Source organism: Hirundo rustica, chromosome 1 (genome assembly GCF_015227805.2).
Source record: "Hirundo rustica isolate bHirRus1 chromosome 1, bHirRus1.pri.v3, whole genome shotgun sequence".
Taxonomy (NCBI): domain Eukaryota; kingdom Metazoa; phylum Chordata; class Aves; order Passeriformes; family Hirundinidae; genus Hirundo; species Hirundo rustica.
The window spans coordinates 108423281-108441568 of NC_053450.1; the positions used below are offsets into that span (position 1 = coordinate 108423281).

At 41.7% G+C, this 18288-nt stretch overlaps 1 protein-coding gene across 7 annotated transcripts in view; it reads left to right on the forward strand.

Annotated features, from left to right (window-relative positions):
* ELMO1 (engulfment and cell motility 1) overlaps positions 1 to 18288 on the forward strand; it is a 306304-nt gene that overhangs the window by 217359 nt on the left and 70657 nt on the right. The window contains exon 1 of one of the 7 annotated variants that reach the window (XM_040060497.2): positions 7367 to 7500. The exons of the other annotated variants lie outside the window; for them this stretch is intronic. The gene's annotated coding sequence lies outside the window, so the exon portion shown is untranslated. Of the gene's footprint in view, positions 1 to 7366; positions 7501 to 18288 lie in introns of those variants that run through there. 7 annotated transcript variants of the gene reach the window in all.

An 18288-nucleotide genomic window follows, 5' to 3' on the forward strand; every position in this document is an offset into this window, starting at 1 on the left:
GTCATTCCAACGGAGCTGCCACTTTCCAGACTTACATGTGAGATGAAACAGGCAGCATAAAGAAAGAGTGTTTATGCCAGCCTTATTTAAGCAAGAGACTTCATTTAAGCAAGCCTATTTATATGGTGAGGTTATTTATACTACATTTGGCTGTGAATGGGCGTGTGTGGGCACGCTTCTGTTGTGCATGGGACACGTGTTTGGGGTATGTATATTTGGCTACACATTTCCATGAACACGGATTGGAAAAGTGGCTGTTAGTGTCTCTGAGGAGGGGATATTTGCAAAGGCCAGCTCGGGGAGACATTGAAATCCTCAGGAGCAGATGCCTGCTGCCAGAGGCTGACACAGAATAGAAGCATCGGTAGCTCATTTTGTGTGCTCCGAATTACCTTATGAGGGTGTGGATGGAGGATATTGCCCTTTCTAGCTGAAGCTAAGTGCACGCCTGCAATAGCTCCATGGTAAACAGCCCTAACTGTTCATTCAGCTTATGTGAGCATTTGACTTTCATTCCTGAATGAGGTGGAAGCAGACAGAACACGTTCTTCTCAGGAAAATTTGTTGTGTGCTTGCTGGACCTGAAAACTGGACTCATATTTCCTGTTCTTCTCATTAGCTGTAGTCTTGGCAATCCCTTTCTGCACCACCGGAGCCTTCCAACACTTATCCTTCCGTGCAAGCCTGGGATGCAAAAGCAGTGCTAAGGGGATGTGAAAAACATGGATTTGCCTTCGTCAACAGCGATTAAAATAGTAGACTGGAGGTCCTTCATCAGCAGCTGGGAAGGTGAACCAAGGCAAAGATTACTCTGTAATTGAGTTGTTTCCAGTATACTTTTTCTGAACATCATCAGCTAGCATTGTCCGTCTGGCCTAAAAGGTGCACAGCAATTCAGTTCCCTCTTAAGGCTGCTGGGTGTTTGATTGTTACTCCTAAATAACATACAGCAGAAACTTTTAAAATTGAAACACACACGTAGAAAACTCTTCTCAATAAAAATCCCACTTCTTTTTCCAGAATGTCTAGGCAAGTAAATACTGGGTTTTTAGAAATCCAGAGATGCTTGCTAGCATCATCCATTGTGACAGCCTTAAGGGCCTGTTGGATAAAACCCAAAGCCCCTGTTTCAGGTCTGACACTACTAATCTATTCTCCATTAGCAAGGGAGAGCAGGAGTTTTGTGTGAACAGATTTAATCTTCCTGTGCAGCAGATGTGCTGACACATGGGTTTCTCTAGTCAATGGGGTAAATAATCTTCTGTTTAAGTACTTTGTAAGTACCTATTTATGTAATTGACATATTAAAAAAAATCATGCATCCTTATTTAAACAGTGAACCATGACAGCATCAGAATGAGTTCAGGTAACTGACACAGATGATTTTTTCCTTTATTATGTCCACCCTATTGCTCTTTGGTTTTGTTAAAATCAGAAAAGCTAAAGAAATCCTTCTGTTTCCATTTCTTATGATCAAGTAGAGATTTAACTACCATCTCCCAGAAGAGGAAAACCGCAGTGCACTAATGAGTAAGATGGAAGGGGATCATTCATGCCTGTAAGGAGAGGCAAGACCGAGCACCTACAGGGCATAATTTGTTTCAGTGGTGTTAATACGATGTAAATTCCACAGTACCCATCCTACAGAGAACCAAGCATTAAATGGAAGTCTTAGAATATTTGGATTGAAGATAAACCTGGCTGCTTTTGCTTGTTTGGCAGCTCGTGCAAAGCATGAGCTGGAGAAGCAGCTAAAGATGTTAAATGCTGCAGTGATGTGAAATTGTTCTGTGCTGGCCATGTGTACTCCAGACAGAGTGATTGAATGAGAGAACTGAGATTACAGTGACATGACTGAAAATGCTCTCAGTATGTTCCAAAGGGTTTTGATACAAAATTGTGATATGCATTTGAACAATGTGGGCAAAGGAGGTAGGAGGGAAAATCCTAACCCCAGCAGTGGATGAAGAATATGTGATAGATTTGGCAGATAGTGCTCACATGGTCTGAATGAACTGAAAATTTTAAAACTCACAAGGTGATTTCTGAGCTTCTTACAGTTGTGTGTTTAAGAGTGCTATATGAGGAATCTTGAAGCCGATGATGTATACTGTGAAACCTTTTGCTGTCTACTGTCTGGATATATTATAATTGATTTGAAATTCTTCAGTGCCCTCTCATGCTACATGACTGCAATGTATGTTTGAAATGGCAAGACTTAAAGGTTGCAGACAGCTGCGGGGGCTTGTGTATTTTAAGGGCTTTTTTAATATGATAGCTATCCAAAGACAAACTATGATTGTATATGACACTGCCGCCAAACCTAAACATCACTTGAGGTTGTTTGTCTGCTGTACCCACTGTCAAGGTTAGAAACAATTTTCTTTTTTTTTTTTTTTTTTTTCTTTGTGCATGTATCAAAAACTATGCAACTCCAGATTTGTTCACTGTGACAGAATAGTCTTCCTCTAAGCAACCCAGTTTGTCTTTTTTCCTTTTTCAGACTAGGTTTCTTATGTGCAGTTGTGGTGCCTTTCTTCTTTTTATTTAGCTGGGGTTTTGGGTTTTGTTATTCTTTGATTCTGTATCAAAGACAAGGCATTTTGTATCTTCTTGGAGTTAACATTGGAGGTGCAAATGGAGCCTACGGTCATATTGTCTAGACTAGGAAGTCTCCTTTCACTACTCAGACTACATGTAATCATTTAGCAATAGGAAAACTGAGAAATATTCATGTCAGTTCCTGTCGCCAATTTCAGGACTGTTTGTAGCCTGTCTTTGGCTTAGCTGAAGAGCTTCAGTTGTCAGGGAAGGTGAAGAAGAATTGCAAATACAACACCCCTAGACAGTCATCTGTTGTGTATGTCCAGGACTGTTGTATGAAATTCTCTAAAGCTCTGATTTTGTTTGTATAAGAAAAGAGGAGACTTTCTTTAATGCATATCTTTCTGTCTTGAAATCTTTTAATGTGTGTATGCATCCTCAGAATGTGGGCAACCTGCAGTGGTGCAGGAAGAGGCTTGGCTGTTCCCTGTGGTTAAAGCATAGGGGAAGGTCGTGAACACTGAGCGCACTCATTGGTGCTTGGATGCAGGAAGTGCTTTGCAGAATGAAATGTTCTGTGGTTCTGTAATTCATACAGACCTTATGGGTACTATGGTGGCAGATCACCCCTGAAGGTCATGTCTAATCTGATCTGCAAAGCTGTGTTACTGACTGTTTTCAGCAGCTTATATATCTCTTGTGTGTTCCTGGTCAGATAAGCTTTGTGGTTTGTAGTCAAGCTGTCTTAAATGGCAGAGGAGATAGATGTCTCTTTATGCTCTGGCCCAGCATTTTCATTTTAATTTGTGTTTTTGTGTTACTATGGAAAAACTTTTTTTTGATGCAGTAGCAGTAGAAAAAAACCCAACCAAACCCTCAAAGCTGCTCACTTGAAAAAGTATAGGGACTTTCTGATAAAAGAGTTATGAGGTTTTCTGATACTAAGATTTGGGAAAAACGAAACTAAATGTGAAATATGGCCTTGGAAGTCTCCGAAATAATACTTTTTTGTATTATCTATAGATAGGTCCTAATTGACAATTCAAGAATACAGATGTGAAAGGGAAATATGTATGTCTTCTTGGAATAAATCAGTAGGACTAGCTGTTCCTGGTGCAAATCAGCTGCTTCTACAAATGGACTTTTGAAAGGGCTTGAAAGTTTACTCAGAATTAACAGGTAATTTATGCCACTGGAAGAGGAGTCACTGGGAGCCAACCACCAAGTCTATGACTGGGGAACTGTTAGCAGGTTAACCATCTTCCCCTTTAGGTATCTAGGCTAAAAAAAGAAAACCCCACGATCTAGAAGATGAGTAAGCATTGTGTCATCACTGATTGTTCCTCAGCTCCCACACACAAACAGGTCTTCGCCCATGACAGCATACTGGCAGGAGCTGCTGTCGGATTGACAAGTAGCAGCTTTGGTGTGAAGCCTTCCTGGAAATCTTTTATCCTTTTAGTTGAACAGCATCATTTTATCCTGCTATCTTAGAAGATGTTTTCACAAATCTTATTTATTATACTGCTTTGAAATGCCTGGATTTTTCTAGCCTTGAATTTTTGATCTCCCTTAAAAGCTTTCTTACGTGTCTGTGTCCCGTCCTGCTTTAGATTGCAATGAAATTCTTAGTGTGTTTATTCTCACAACACAATCTTGTGAGGAAAAGAAATGCAATTTGCAGGGGAGATTACTAAGAAAATAAAGTGACAAAGGTGAGATTTCATAACCTTAAATCTAGTGGCATGCTGTTGTCAGAAGCAGAGGTCTCTATCACTTCTGCTCCTTTCCTATCAAAGAATAGACCTTAAAAATGGGTCTTCTGAGTTCTTGACTTGTTACCCCAATATGGGACACAATCTTCTTCGTGTCAGCATGTGAAATGCAAATGGGAGATTGGAAACTGGGCCAATGGGAAAATTTCTCCTTTTACATCAAAGTTGCACTGTTACTCATTAGTTTTGATTGCAGTGGGGCTTTGTTTAACAAAGCACAGCCTAATGAAGAGTTTTGAACTCTGTGCATCACATAACAGAAAGAAACAATTTATTTCATTAGGAACCTCTTCAATTTAATATTGGCTTAAAAATAAACCTCTTGGGAATGTGCCATTTGGTCTTTGTCATCCAGTAGATTTTAAACTTGTTGGTTTGCCTGACTATTTTAAGCTCTGCATATTGACAATGCTTCCAGTCCATGACATGACAATAACAGCTAGCAAAAATAGCCTTGGAACTGCTGAAGTGTTCCACCATTCACAAACAAATGACAGAGCACGTTCCACACTCCCAGACCACCCTCTCCCCTGTGTGATTTAGGTGGAAGGAGGGATGGAAGAGGGTTGGAACTGGACCGATTGCTTTTTTCCCCACAAATTCTGTCAGCAAATCTGGGCTTTTTAATTAGCCTCATTCCCTTAAAATGCACACTGAATATCTTTCTACAGTTTAATATTTCAGAAGTGAAAGAATGACCGTAAAAGCCATCAAGCTTAGGGTAATCCTTACGGTGATGGTGCTGCTCCAAAGGCAAATGAAAAGCCAGAAGTACAGCACTGCCAGAAGTGAACCCTTGTGACAACCTCAGCCACTACAAATACAGTTCTCTCAGAAGCTCATTTCTATGTCAAGAATTATAACTGTGTTGCAGATGCCCTGAAAAGCCAAACCTCTGGAAAAGCCTTCTCTTATGGCCTTGCTCTTGAGGTTTGGAAGACCTTCTTGGGCTCTGCATTAGACTCAGGTAGAAGACATTTTACAGCCTTTATTGTACAAGGAGATGAATCTACCTGCAAGGCTCTGTCATGGTGCATTTTAAAATGCTTCTATTTACCATGGCAAATGGAGCGGAATGCTGTTATTAGTAAAATATAGAAATATTGTGTTTTTTTAACAAGAGCTTTCATTCTTTTTATTCTTCTTCTTTTGGTCAAACAAATGCAAATAATTGTTCCTGAAAAAGGAATGCATCCTCATTTTTTTACATCTGAAATTCTTTCTTAGTGCCATAATAATAATAGTATGTCAGTGTCTCATGGTTTGTCTGAGGTTATTTTTTTAATATAAATGCATGAACTTGACTTTTCTCCTAATTTTGCAATTTCAGTAGCAGAAACATGGAAAGGATGAAAGATTTTTTTTTCAGCTGACCCAGAGAAAGTCTGAGGAGCAGCCAGAAAATTCCCCTAACTGTTCCTTTGCTTACTGCATTGTCAGCTTAGGAATCTTTTCTCTCTCTCTCCAGTGTTGCTTCCTTTCTTCTAATGATCTCTCCTTCCTTATATTGTCAGGGGTCAGGACAGAGTTTTCATCAATGACTAGCAACCCTTTGGGCATAATGATTTCTTAGTGGTGTGTTTCATCAGGCCCCAACTAGGACAGGAAATACCCAGTGCAGAATTAGTTGCATGAAGATTCAGGTCACTGTCTGTAGGTGCCAGATATATTTTTGGAGACTTCCTAATAGCTGTCTCAGATTTTCACCTTGTTTCAGAGAGGTACAATACAGGGTACTGGAAAGCAAAATACAGTATTTTGCCAGTAGTCTTGTCTTCTGCTGATCAGTCACTTAAACTTGAAATGTGGTTAAGGCATATTATTTGTCAGAGCAAGTCCAAAAGAGGGAAGATGATCAGGGGGCTGGAGCACCTCTCCTGTGGAAACCAGTTTGAGAGAGTTGTGGCTGTTCAAACTGGAGAGGGAATTGCTCCTGGGAGACCTTAGAGCACTTTCCTTAGCTGGAGAGGGATTTTTTCCAAGGGCACAGAGTGACAGGACAAGGCGTAATGGCCTTTAGGTGAAAGGGAGTTGGTTTAGATTAAATATTAGGAGGAAGTTCATTACTTTGAGGGTAATGAGGCACTGGGACAGATTGCCAGAGAAGCTGTGGATGCCCCATCCCTGGCAGTGCTCAAGGCCAGGTTGGGCAGGGCTTCAAGCAACCAGCACTCATAGAAGCTATCCCTGTCCATTGCAGGGGGGTTGGAACTAGGTGATGGATCTTTAACTATTCTACGATTGTGTGATTTGGGAACACAGAGCGTGCACCTCCTTAGCATATGCGTGCATGCGTACAAGGGAATACTCTCTGGGGTATGTGCACACACATACGTGTGTTGTGGCCTGTTTGCGCAGGGGGAAAGTCAACATGTACACAGCTCTGTCTGAGTGTACTTTCCCAGCACGTATGAAAAGAGAGAGCAAACTCACAATCAAATAAGCAGTGAGAGCAGAGGGATAAATGATGAGATTGCGGTTGATTATGAGCCTGGCAGCAGATGTGCTACACAAATCCAGCCCGCTGCATCCAGGCTGTTTCCATGGCGATGGAGCGAGTAATTGTGGAGCTCCGGCGCTCTCCCCCGCGGTCCCCGCCAAGGTGGACGCGGGTGCCGGGTCCCCATCAGCGCATCCTCTGGGTGAACGCCGGTCTCTAAGACGAAACGAGCTGGCGGGGAGGGGGAGCCCCAGAGACGGGGATCTCCGTTCTATTCATCCCCGCCGTGCGATGGCAGGATGCGAGGGCAGCGGCGCTCTTCCTCGGAAATACGGTCTCCCGAGATGCTAAATCAGCGGGCAGGAGTTTCCCTGCCGCGGGAGTGGGCTGCCATTGGCTGCCGCCGCCCGCCCGTGCCAATGGGAGCCCGCCGGGCGCCCGGCACATAAGCGGAGCTACGCGCGGAGCCCGGGGCGCGGGCAGCGCGGCGGGCAAAGGTGCGCGGCCGCGGGGCAGCGCCTCTCCCATGGCCGCGCCGGGCGCGGGGCCCCGCCGAGAGCATCGCCGCCCAGAGCGTCGCCGCCGAGAGCATCGCCGCCGAGAGCATCGCCGCCGAGCATCCGCCGCCGCCCGTGCGCACGGTGCCGCCCGCAAAGGGCTGCGTTAAGCCGTTCGCTCGCTCGCTGCCGTGTGGGAGGTGGGTGAATTTGTCATCGGGAACGATGGAGCTACGAGATCTCTGTAAGTAGATCCGCGTATTTTATCCTGCTGTTTCAGCCTGGGCATGGAGCGATTGGTGGTGTTGAGGAATGGGAAAAGCAAATTAGTAGCAACTGTAAATAAGCGTGGAGGATTCCTCGGTTTTGTTTCACGTGTGGCGAGATGCGTTCATTCAAATGGTCCCAGGCATCGGACAAACAAGTTAGCTGTTTGCATTGCCTTGGGTGCTTTTTTTAGCCTAATTAAGGTTGGTCTGCGGAAGGATGCTGTATTCTTCGGGGTATTTCAGATCACCCCTGTGTTTGAAAAGGAAAGAAAACCACATGGAGCAGAGTATTGCAGGCACAAAAGTCTGAGGTGCCCACATGAAGTCACCAGTATTTGTGGTGTCAGTATAATAATCACAGGTATGTTATTACAGCGGCTTGTCAAACGCGAGTTCAGACCCTGAGCCAAGAAAACACGAGTTGCTCATCATTCATCCCTGTGTTCAGCACAAAAAAAGTCATTGCTCTTCCTACTCTTCGTGCGCCTTTTCTCTCTCTCTCGCTCTCTCTCTCTTTTTTTTTTTTTTTTTTTTTTTTTTTTTTTTTCCCTAAATTGGTTTCTTCTTCTTTGAAGGCTTTTAAAAATATGTTTAATTCAGAAGCTTTCCTATTTGTTTATGAAACCTATGTGTACATGAGAAGTGTGGAGAGTTACCTTTTTCACCGTTGTGGGGCATGTGTTAGAAGTTGATTCCTTTGCCTGTTGGGACTGCTTTTGATTCCGTAAAGCAGAACCAGTATATTTAGAAAGGGGAGGGAAGCGTGTGTGCAAATCTGTCCCTCTGCAACCCTCTGGGGTTACTTCAGTTACACCAGCCATTAATTCAGCTCAGCATTGTTCATGTTTTATCACGACAGGGAGCTTTGCTGCATGGAGCTCATGGTTGTCTCTGTTTAACCCCCTCAGAGACTGTAGTCATCTTATCTGGTTTGTGGAAATACATAGGAGAAATGGCAGACATAGGAAGAAAAATATTTAGAAAAAAACTTCTTGTATTTTCACCCTGTGCCTGAGCTGCTCAAGTGTATCAAGTATTTTATAGTAACCAAACTAGGTGCAAACATCGTATGAAGCTGGCTGCATTTTAGGGATCCATCTTTGGTGTCTTGTGTACATTTTAGGACTTAACACAGAGCTTCATTTCCCAGTGTTAGGAATTGCTGAGAAGTCACATTGCTGCCTGGGAATCTCAGGCTGAGGGTGTAAATTTTTATATTTTGTCATTTTTTTAATGTAATGTATGGTTTAACTGGCCAGCTTTGCTTTTGCCTTGCAAGTTGCAGCAGGAAGGTGTGTATGTGGAGCTTATCCCTCCAGTTAAGGGAATCAGCATTTCCTCAGAGTTGATGCCAAGAAAAGAATTGTCAGTGTTTTGAAGAACTGCTGGGTCAATATAAATTAAAAAAAAATAAAAAATAAAAAAAATACAGAGAATAGAATTCAGTGCGTCAGTACAGGGAGACTGTCTGTTGATGTGTGTAAAGCTCCTCTCTGTAGTTTTGAGTGTTTAACCCGATGTATCACAAATGCGGGAGGGACCTCTTATTAAGCTTGAGTTATTGCTTTTTCTGAAGACACGGATATAAGTCACTCTTCCCTGCGGTTCCCGGGGGTGTTTGGGTCACCTTTTATTGAAATGATGTCCCCAGGCATCCTATGGCACTGGGCTTAGAAAAAAAATGCATTTTTCTAAGGTAGGCAAAAAAAGAGATAACTGTTGACTCTTATTGCAACACTTATTTTTGTTCAGCAGCGATGAAAGTGCCAAGAATGAATTGGTTTTTTGTTGGTTTTTTTTTTTTTTTTTTTTAATGTGGAAGGTATTTTGCTTCTATGTCACCTTCCTCAGGGTCTTGTATCTTTCATTTGTATTTACTTAGCACTGGTGTAGCTGAAAATCCCATTGCGTACGGCAGTCTAGGCAAAGAGATGTGCCCACTCCCATCTTTAAGGTGGATGCTTTCATCTAGGCTAGGATATTCCATAAATATCTGTGAGAAAGCTTGGACCCTTGCACACATGGGCATGGGTTGTTTCTGGCTCCAGGCTGGTCATTTTGAACACCTTTGGGTTGCATCAAAATGAATTGCACCTTTGAGGGGTTTTAATTCCATACCTACTGCCTTCTGCTTTATTTTCTGATTGCTGATGTAAAAGCCTAGGAGAAAATTGTCTTTTAAGGTCACCTTAACTCTTAAGATAATATTTTAATTCTTGTTAGCACACCAGGGATATAGTTCAAACAACATAAACCTCTCAAGTTTAGTCACCAATGTTAGGCAAATACTGTATGTGATAGAGCTCCTCTCTCTCCCATAGCCTTGTTTGAAGGGATTTTTTTGCCTGTCTATCCCTGTGCATTAGCAGATAAAAGGAGGGGGCTGGGAGGGAGGGAAGGAGACAGCCTATAACTGCTAAGCACTGGATCAGTCTGTCTGAGGGCTTCAGACCACAGTGGTGGAAAGACTTGTGTTGCAGTCAGAGCCATGCTTGCATTAATTTTGACCTGATGGTGCAGAGAACTGTTGCTTGTCGTTGGTGCTTGGGGATGATCTACGTGGGAGAGGCATTTCAGATTCCCAGGCTATAAGAGTTCCAGCAACACAGGAGTGGGCAGGCTTCAGTGAGAGCTGTGGCATGCTGGCAGCAGTTGGGAGGATGCAGAAGCTGAAAAGAATGCTATATTGGGGTAGCTTTAATTGGTTGCATTGGAAAACACTTGGTTTGATGGGCTCATATGTCTTCTAAAATGCTTGGTGCCAGACCAAATTGGCACAGCTCCACTGACTTACACGAGATGCCACCAGGCATTGATCTGATCTTCAGTCTTATGCTTGTGTTTTTCTTGGAAGAGTGAGATTTTCAGCAGGTTATTTTTTTCTTTCTATTTTCCTCAATTATGGTAAATTGAAAACTTAAGTGGAATAGACATTCCACAGTTTTTGTTTTTATGGGCTTTAAGCTTAATGAGTTATTTTTTATCTACTTGTAGAGCTTCATACCCATATGTCAGTCTATACTGGAAGCACAGAGCAGAAATTCTCATCTGATCTTTATATGTGTAAAGAGATATTAAATTTGAATATTTCATTGTTTCCCTGGATCTTAACCCTCCTTCAGTTACAAAAACCCTAGTGGTCATTCATGTTCTACATAAATAGATGATAGAGCCAACAGTTTTCGGTTTTGTCTCAGCTGTATATGGTTTTCACCCCATTATTCAAGTGAGTAGGTACACATTTTTACACACAGGTGTAAAAAAGGTGGTTTGATATATTCACCTCCAAATGAATTGAAGACAGTTGTAACTCTGAATAAGACCAACCACACAAATATAAACAGTTCCTTGTTTTTGTGTCTGAAAAAAAGGTCACACTTTTTTTAGGAAAAGTTTCTCCATGCTAAGCCTTGACTTACGTGGAACATCATGCCATGGAAAGTCCTTGCTCCCTGTTCTATGCATACACACTCGCATCTCCAATGGCACATGCACACAACAAAGCAACACCAAGCACAGAGTAAAAATGGAACAGCAGTAAAACAAAGACTTGTGAATTGTGAAAAGCCCATTGATTTGCTTGACACCCATTTTGTTCAACATTGTGCAGTGCTAATCTGAAAATTCCTGTGCGTCACGAAAACTTTTCAGAACAATAAGAACTGTCAATTCCAGCAGATTTTACAGACCTGTCATTATTCTTCTTGTCTTGAAGCACTAAGTGGCATATAGAGGGATTTTTGGCAGGAGTTCAGGACTACTCTCATAAAGAAGAACCGTGTTGCCGCTGCCTTATGGATGTTATCATTTGAAGCTAGAGTTCAGCCCGGCACAAGCTCCTGGAAGAATGTCTTTCCCCCATCTGAGTGTGCTGCTTTTATGGATCTCACTTATTTTGTATCTTCAAAAACCCACAGCTACAAACCACTGCTTTTTACAGTTCTCAGATGCAATAATGTAAAAGAAAAAAACTGTACATTCCTTCTACATTTTGACTTGGTATCTTCTAGAAAACTAGAATACTTTAATGAAACCCTATCCCACACCTCCACCTGCTGCTTCTTCTGAAAGGAAAAGTGGAGATAGCAGCAGTGATGGTTGCAAGCAGAAGTTTTTATTAACTCCCCTTGTCTTGAGATCGTAGTGCTGGTACTTCCTTCTCTTGGAGCACCTGTTAAGAAAATGCTCACACACCCCTATATTCCCCATCTTCAGGAACTACAGGCCCCCCCTTAGAGACATGCCTCTGTGAGGAGTAGCATAATGAGGGGAAGAAACATTGACTTTGTGTCAGAGAGATTCAATTTTAAGCTCTTTATCAGAGGCCATGTAACTTAAGAGTGTTTTGTCTTCTATACTTACATTTCCCAGTGTAATATCATCTGCATACATACCTCACCCAAATTAAATAAAGTTTCAGTACAGTAAGGGTCATGACATTGACTCTGAATATGAAAATATTAATTCAGTTATGTGTCCTTGGTTTTGGTAACTTGCAGAATCCATACATGTTGCAATAAACCATCAGCATTTTCAAACGTCTGCAGAGCACAAACCGGTTTTTTGTGGACTTCATAAAATTCCTGCAGGTTCTGCTACCTAGGAATCCAGTGGTTTCAAAAAAGCATGTGAAAATCAGACCTCAGAGGACACGCATGACCTTCATTTAAACTAGAACTTTGATAAGCTCTATCGTGGGCCTTTTAAATTCCTCTGTACTGCACAAAAGCAATCTTGTAATGGGGTGAAAAAGGAGATCTTCTTACTAATGCTAGCCCACTGTCAAATTAATGCATCAAATAAAATGCTCTTATCCTGAATCACTGGACTGCTTTTATCAGAGCTTTTGATGTGGCAAAGAAAGTGCTTGTTCCATAGCTGCAAACCCAACTCCCTTAGTCTTCCCTTCTCTTTGAACTTCAGTTTTCTTAAGACTTGGAACATCGTGATACAGAGAGCAGCATTCAAAGCTAGGTATTTCAAGACTCACATCCAGAGGCATATTAGAAGCCACACAAAGGGATTTTCTTTAAGTGTGGTTTTCAAATATATGTAACCTTCTTGCTTGACCTCTGGATCCACTCCCAGTCTGCATTTCAAGAAAAAGAATCTACCTACATACGGTTATCTCCAGTAAGATCAAAGCTGTCATTGTATTCTGACACCTGTGAGAAAGAAATGGAGATATAAAAAAAAAGTGGGGGAAACTGTGAAAATATTTGAATGAGTTCACATTTATGAAAGACATGAACCCACAGACTTGGAAGTGAAGACTTTCAGAATAGCTGCAGAATGTTTCTTTATTTGTTAGCTTCACCAAGTTAATTAAACAGACATGAAAACATAAACAAAAATAGATTTTCTAGATCCCTACAAATACAGCTCTGCAAGTGCTTTGCCATGAAAGTTAATAAGGTTCTAACTTTAGACTGGGGTTTCTGTCTGTTGTCTAAAAGAAACCACTGCAAAGGATGATGTTATTTCATTCTACCTTTGCAGCCCCTCATCAGGGTGTGGTGTCTTTCCCAATGTCCACCCTTTTTCTGGCGAAGGTGAGAGTTGTCATAGATTTATCCCAGCTCTGGTAGATACTTCCTGAAGGACTGGAGAGTGGGTGTCTGCAGATTGAGAAATGCAGCTCCATTTGTCTGCTCGCGTTTCCTGCTGTCCTGTGTGAAAGCACCACAAAGGCTTTGCAGAGCTTGTCCTTCCTCCTTGTGAATGGATCGTCAGCAAAAGGTGCAGCAGAGTCAAGGTCTGCGTTTTGCTGCGTTGCTCCCTTGCCTCAGCACAACTAGCCTTAGCAGGGCCCTTGGCTTTCAGCCAGCTGGGATGTGCCAGAACGTGCTGGAGCTAAAGCTTTGAATGCCCTGCAAGGGAAGCGTGTCCCAGTTTTTGGCAGCACCACAAGGTTATCACCTCCTCATCAAATAATTCAGCATGGTGCTGAGGAGTGTTGTGTTTGGAAGATCCTTGTCCTGCAAGAAAACTACCTCACTGTTCCTGTGTTCAACACAAGGGGTTAAAATGTACCTGTGGCCTTAGCCACAGGGAAGGGAAGGACTGTAGATCAACCAGATCTCTCCTCACTGTGCCCACACAAAGGACCTTCTCCTCGCCCCCTCTCCATACTCACCTTTGGAGGCTGGAATTAAGCCACTTGGCCCACAGAAGCTCCTCTCAGCTTTCAGAAAGGGGAGCCTCTCTGATGTGAGACTCTTTGTTGTCTGTTCAAGCTCTCAGGGTCATGCTTAGGAACAGCTACAGCTGCAAAGAGATACAGAATGTCTGTGAAACCTCTCACTTTTACACGACCAGCTGCTTTGGTGCATAGAGTGAAAACTAAGTTAAGGCATGAGTTAGGAATACCTCTGATATTTTGTAACTGCAGTGAGGAGCTGGGTTATATTTTTATGTCAATGGTTGGTCTTGAATTTTTCTGCCTTTAAATGCTACTATAACCCACTTAAATATTTAATAGAAGAGTGGAAAGTCTATTCACAGGAGTTTCACAAGTAAATTCCTTTGTTCTGACTTCCCAACTTACCTTTTAAAATCCCCTATTCAAATTATCACACTATCTCGAACAGCAACACAGTGTTTTGCCATTATGTTTAAAATGACATAAGTTCCATTTTCAATGGCAAGTGGAATTATGCTCATTTCTAATGGTACTGAAAGGGTACAAGTGGGTCTTAAAATAAGTTCTGCTTTTTCATGCATGAGATTATGTATCAGTTCACCTGTGCATGCAGGATTTCTGTCATTCTACAGTCTTGGGCATCTACTCCAGAATGAACTTTACACCAATCCAAATAACAATTTTCATTGCTAAAGGTTCTAGACCAGTGAATTTCAAGGTCTTGGATTTGTATTATATATTTAAGATATAAGCAAGAGACTTCTGACTAAGAATGTCTTTGGTGGAGTAAATATCAAGTGTTTCAGGCATATAGTTCTGACCATTAATATTTGTCATTGACCTGGTGAGATAAACGACTGCTGGATGATGTCAGATTTTTTTTTTGTTTTTAAAGTAAAAACCAGGTCAAGTTTCAACAAAGAGTAAAAGAGATACCTTTCTAATTTTACTAACTGTTACTGAGTACTAATAATTGAACGAAATTTGGGGTTTTTCAGTCAGAGAGATGAATGACAGATTTGTAATGTGAAAAGTTTAGGAAAGCCCCACAGCTAATTCTATGACTTTCAACTTAAGCACCAGAGCTCAGTTGCTGATTGTTCCAGAAGTTTGCCTGAACTATGATTTAAAGGTTTTATGGCACCAAAATCCCAGAGGTTATTGCAGTTTGCAGCAGATAATCACAGTGTGTGGTTCTTGCGGTTGTGAAGAAATGTGCACATTTTGTCATGATCTCCTGCACAGGCAGACACCCGGGCCTGAATCCAGATCCTTTCAGATCATGCCCTCAGCCTGCTGTTCTCATCACTGCCTCTGCATCATTGCTGCCGGCAAACCATTTGACCTGGCAAGGGTATTGTGCATCTCTGATGCCACAGCCCATTTGGAGCGTCTATGTGCTGCCAGTGCCACAGAGCACCCGTAAAAAGTGAACGTGGCAGGTTGTGGGTCACTTTCAGGGCAGAGCACAGTGGTCCTGCTTCAGAATCCTGGCTACCTCAGCATTATCCATCGCTTACATGATCATAGTCAGGGTGCAAACTCAGGAGCTGCAGTCCAGAAATCAAGACCTTGGCCGTGTTGAAACCAGTGCTAGAATTCGCATCAGTTTTAGGTTGGTCCCCAGAATTAAGGGGTTGAAATCCTGGGCTTAAGTGATCAAATTGCACCGTGAAGTCAGTCAAAAGGCATCTCCTCCTAAAGAAAATGAAAGATGTCAGAGAGCTCTGTGTGAGTCAGTCACAAAACAAGTAACAATTCTGATTACTGATATACAAAAAAGAATGTTCCACCAGGGATAACAGCTTGTTACTAGCTTTGCTCTCAGGATGCAAGGGAGAAAGGAAGAGAAAGTGTGTACTTGTAGCCAAGTTGGCTGCTACAGTCCAGCAGCACAGTCGATCAAATTGTTTCATCCTTCCAAGTCTTTCTGTAATTTCACTGATTTATCTTGCTGCCATGCAACTGTCCCCTGTTGACAATTCCAATTTTGTCAAGAGATGACAGAGATTTTGCAGAAAACCCGCAAGCTACTCTTACCAGCGGCAAACAGTAGGAGGGCAAAGTAAGATTTCCTCCTTTTCATTGATGCCTATAAATAGTCCATGCTAACCTTAACAGCCTTGAAGATGTAGGGAACATTTTTCTAAGAAAAGAATCCATTATTTTTAAAACTACATTGACTCAGCAGAAGTAGACGTGTGTGTTTTAGATCATGATATGTTGACAATCAAGCCCTGCTGTGAATGCTTAGCTCTTCAGTTCTGGCTGTAACGTTTTACCTTTATTTTAACCCTGCAGTGTATTAGCACAAGTCTTGATATTATGGCCAGAAAGGATACTGCTTAGTTACTGTATATATTTAAAAAGAAAGGTCTTATTTACAGGTTTTTGGTTTTTTTTTTCAATTCCATTCTCTGTTGCTTCGATTTTTCCCCATGTACATGAGAAAGAGAGGACATAATTAACCAAAACACATTTAATTTACATCTAAGAATGGGTTGCTTAATAACAAATTTTATAGTTCTCTGTTTTGCTAAGCAGAATTAGTCACAGGAGCCATTATATGTACTTCAGTGGTATTACTCCAATATGCAAGTGCTATCCAAGCATGATTTGAGCTACTTTGAAAGGTGTAAGAGGTTTCTTAGGAAAGCTGAGTCCCTTGGTCTCACAGACAGGAGGATTTCTTTCAATATGATATTAGTATGCATGCATCCAATTAGAAATTAATGGGAAATCCAGATTCATGTAGTAGGAGGAGATAACTAGGATGCTTGCCATTACTGATACAAAAAGAAAAATTACTGTCTCTGCGTTTATAGATGTTATAAATAATGTGGGAATACATCACCTTTTAGTTTGCTCTGTAGTCCTACAAGACTTCTTACTAATACAGCTCCTAGGATCTTCACTGGAAATGTAAATTTCTGCAGAAGGTGCACATCTCTATATTTCCAGGTTAATTTTAATTTTTCATGTGATTCTAGGCAGATATAAAAGGTATCACCAAAAAAAGCAGTTTAATACGTATGCCATGTTTAAGTGAAACAAGGCTGTAAAACAACCTAAAATATATTAGCTACTAATCAAGTTATTTTACTGCTGTTAACCAGTCTTGAGGAACTCTGAAAATACCATAAAGAAGTATGAGTTTGAAAATAAAGAAAAAGAGCACATTTCCACTATTTTATTCATATTTTGGGGTTTGATAGGAAGGAATATTAAACTATGTGTGTTTGACAGTAGCCTTCGATCACCTGAGATGCTGTTTGCTCTGCTCTTAATTCTGTGGTATTTCAGGATTTTTAACCACCAGTTTCTAAAGATGATAATCCAGCCCCCTGCAGTGAGTTGTGTTCCTCTCATCAAGAGCCACACTGGAGTTACTGATCTTTCCACAGAAACTGGCTTAACCTAGCAAGTGGTTAGCTTTTGTTGAATTTTCTTTTAAAAGAGTTAGGCTGGTCTATTAATTGGTTTCAGTGTAATGCTTAGATGTCATTCTTTTATTTGGGTCTTTTGAGGATGGCCTTACTTCAGGTGATGATGAAAATCATCCCTGCTTAGAAATCTCACCTCTGGCAAAGCTTCAGTTAGCATCATGAAAAATAGCTTTCCTGTACAGGCTGTTCACTTTTGCTCACTGATCTGGCTGTCCTCTGTCTCCCCCAGTGCTTTGCCTTAATATAGCTTGTCTTGCCACAGCATAAATAGGAGAGGACATCTTATGATGAGCACCAGAATTTCATGCAAATATCAGCATGATCTGGTTACAACACCTCCAGTGCAGGTATCCTATTCTAAATGTTCTGGATCGCTATTAGGAGAACGAGAAGGGGAGACAATTCTCAGGCATGATGCTCTGCAACCTCTTCCTCAGCCAGAAACTGCTAATGAGCCTTCAGAATTAGGTGGCTCTCTTTTAAAATACTAAATCATAGCACCTTACATTCCTTTCTAGTTTAATTTCAAAAATCAGTCCTAAGATAAACGACTTTAGAAGCAAAATAACAGGATGATGCTGTAAAGCCAGTGGTCCTGTTTTCAGCAGTGCAAGGATCAGGAGTCAGGCTGAAGATGGTTACAGATGCCATCTGGTAGCTTTCCAGTGGCATCAGGAGACACTCAGATTTGCTTCAACCTGTAATTGGAGAGGCATAATAAATTCTCTGTTGGCCAAATCGATCACTTAGAAGCTACACTGCAAACATGTCACAGGAGCATGCTGCAGATGTATGTGACACTAGCTTGCAAGTTTCCTATCCCATACAGGCTAATTTGATACATCTCTTCCAGGAATCTTTAGTATACTTACCTCAAACTAAGAAAGCTAGTAAAAGTACTTGTCTCTAAAACTCTGGAAAAGTGAAGTGAAGTTACTCTGAGTTTTACCAGAGCAGAATAACGGCCAGAAAGTACTCAGCAAAATCCAAGGGAGGAAAGCAGGGTGCAGATCCTTGCCCCCTTTTGAGGGCAAAGAAGAGCGAACAGTGGGGAAAGGCAGAACAGTAAGCCAAGATTTGCTCAAGCTGGCAGTGTGTGTTGTGAAGGGAGGAGAGAACATTCATGCCATATCCAGAGTGGGAACACTAAGACTGACCTTGAGCAAGAAAATATT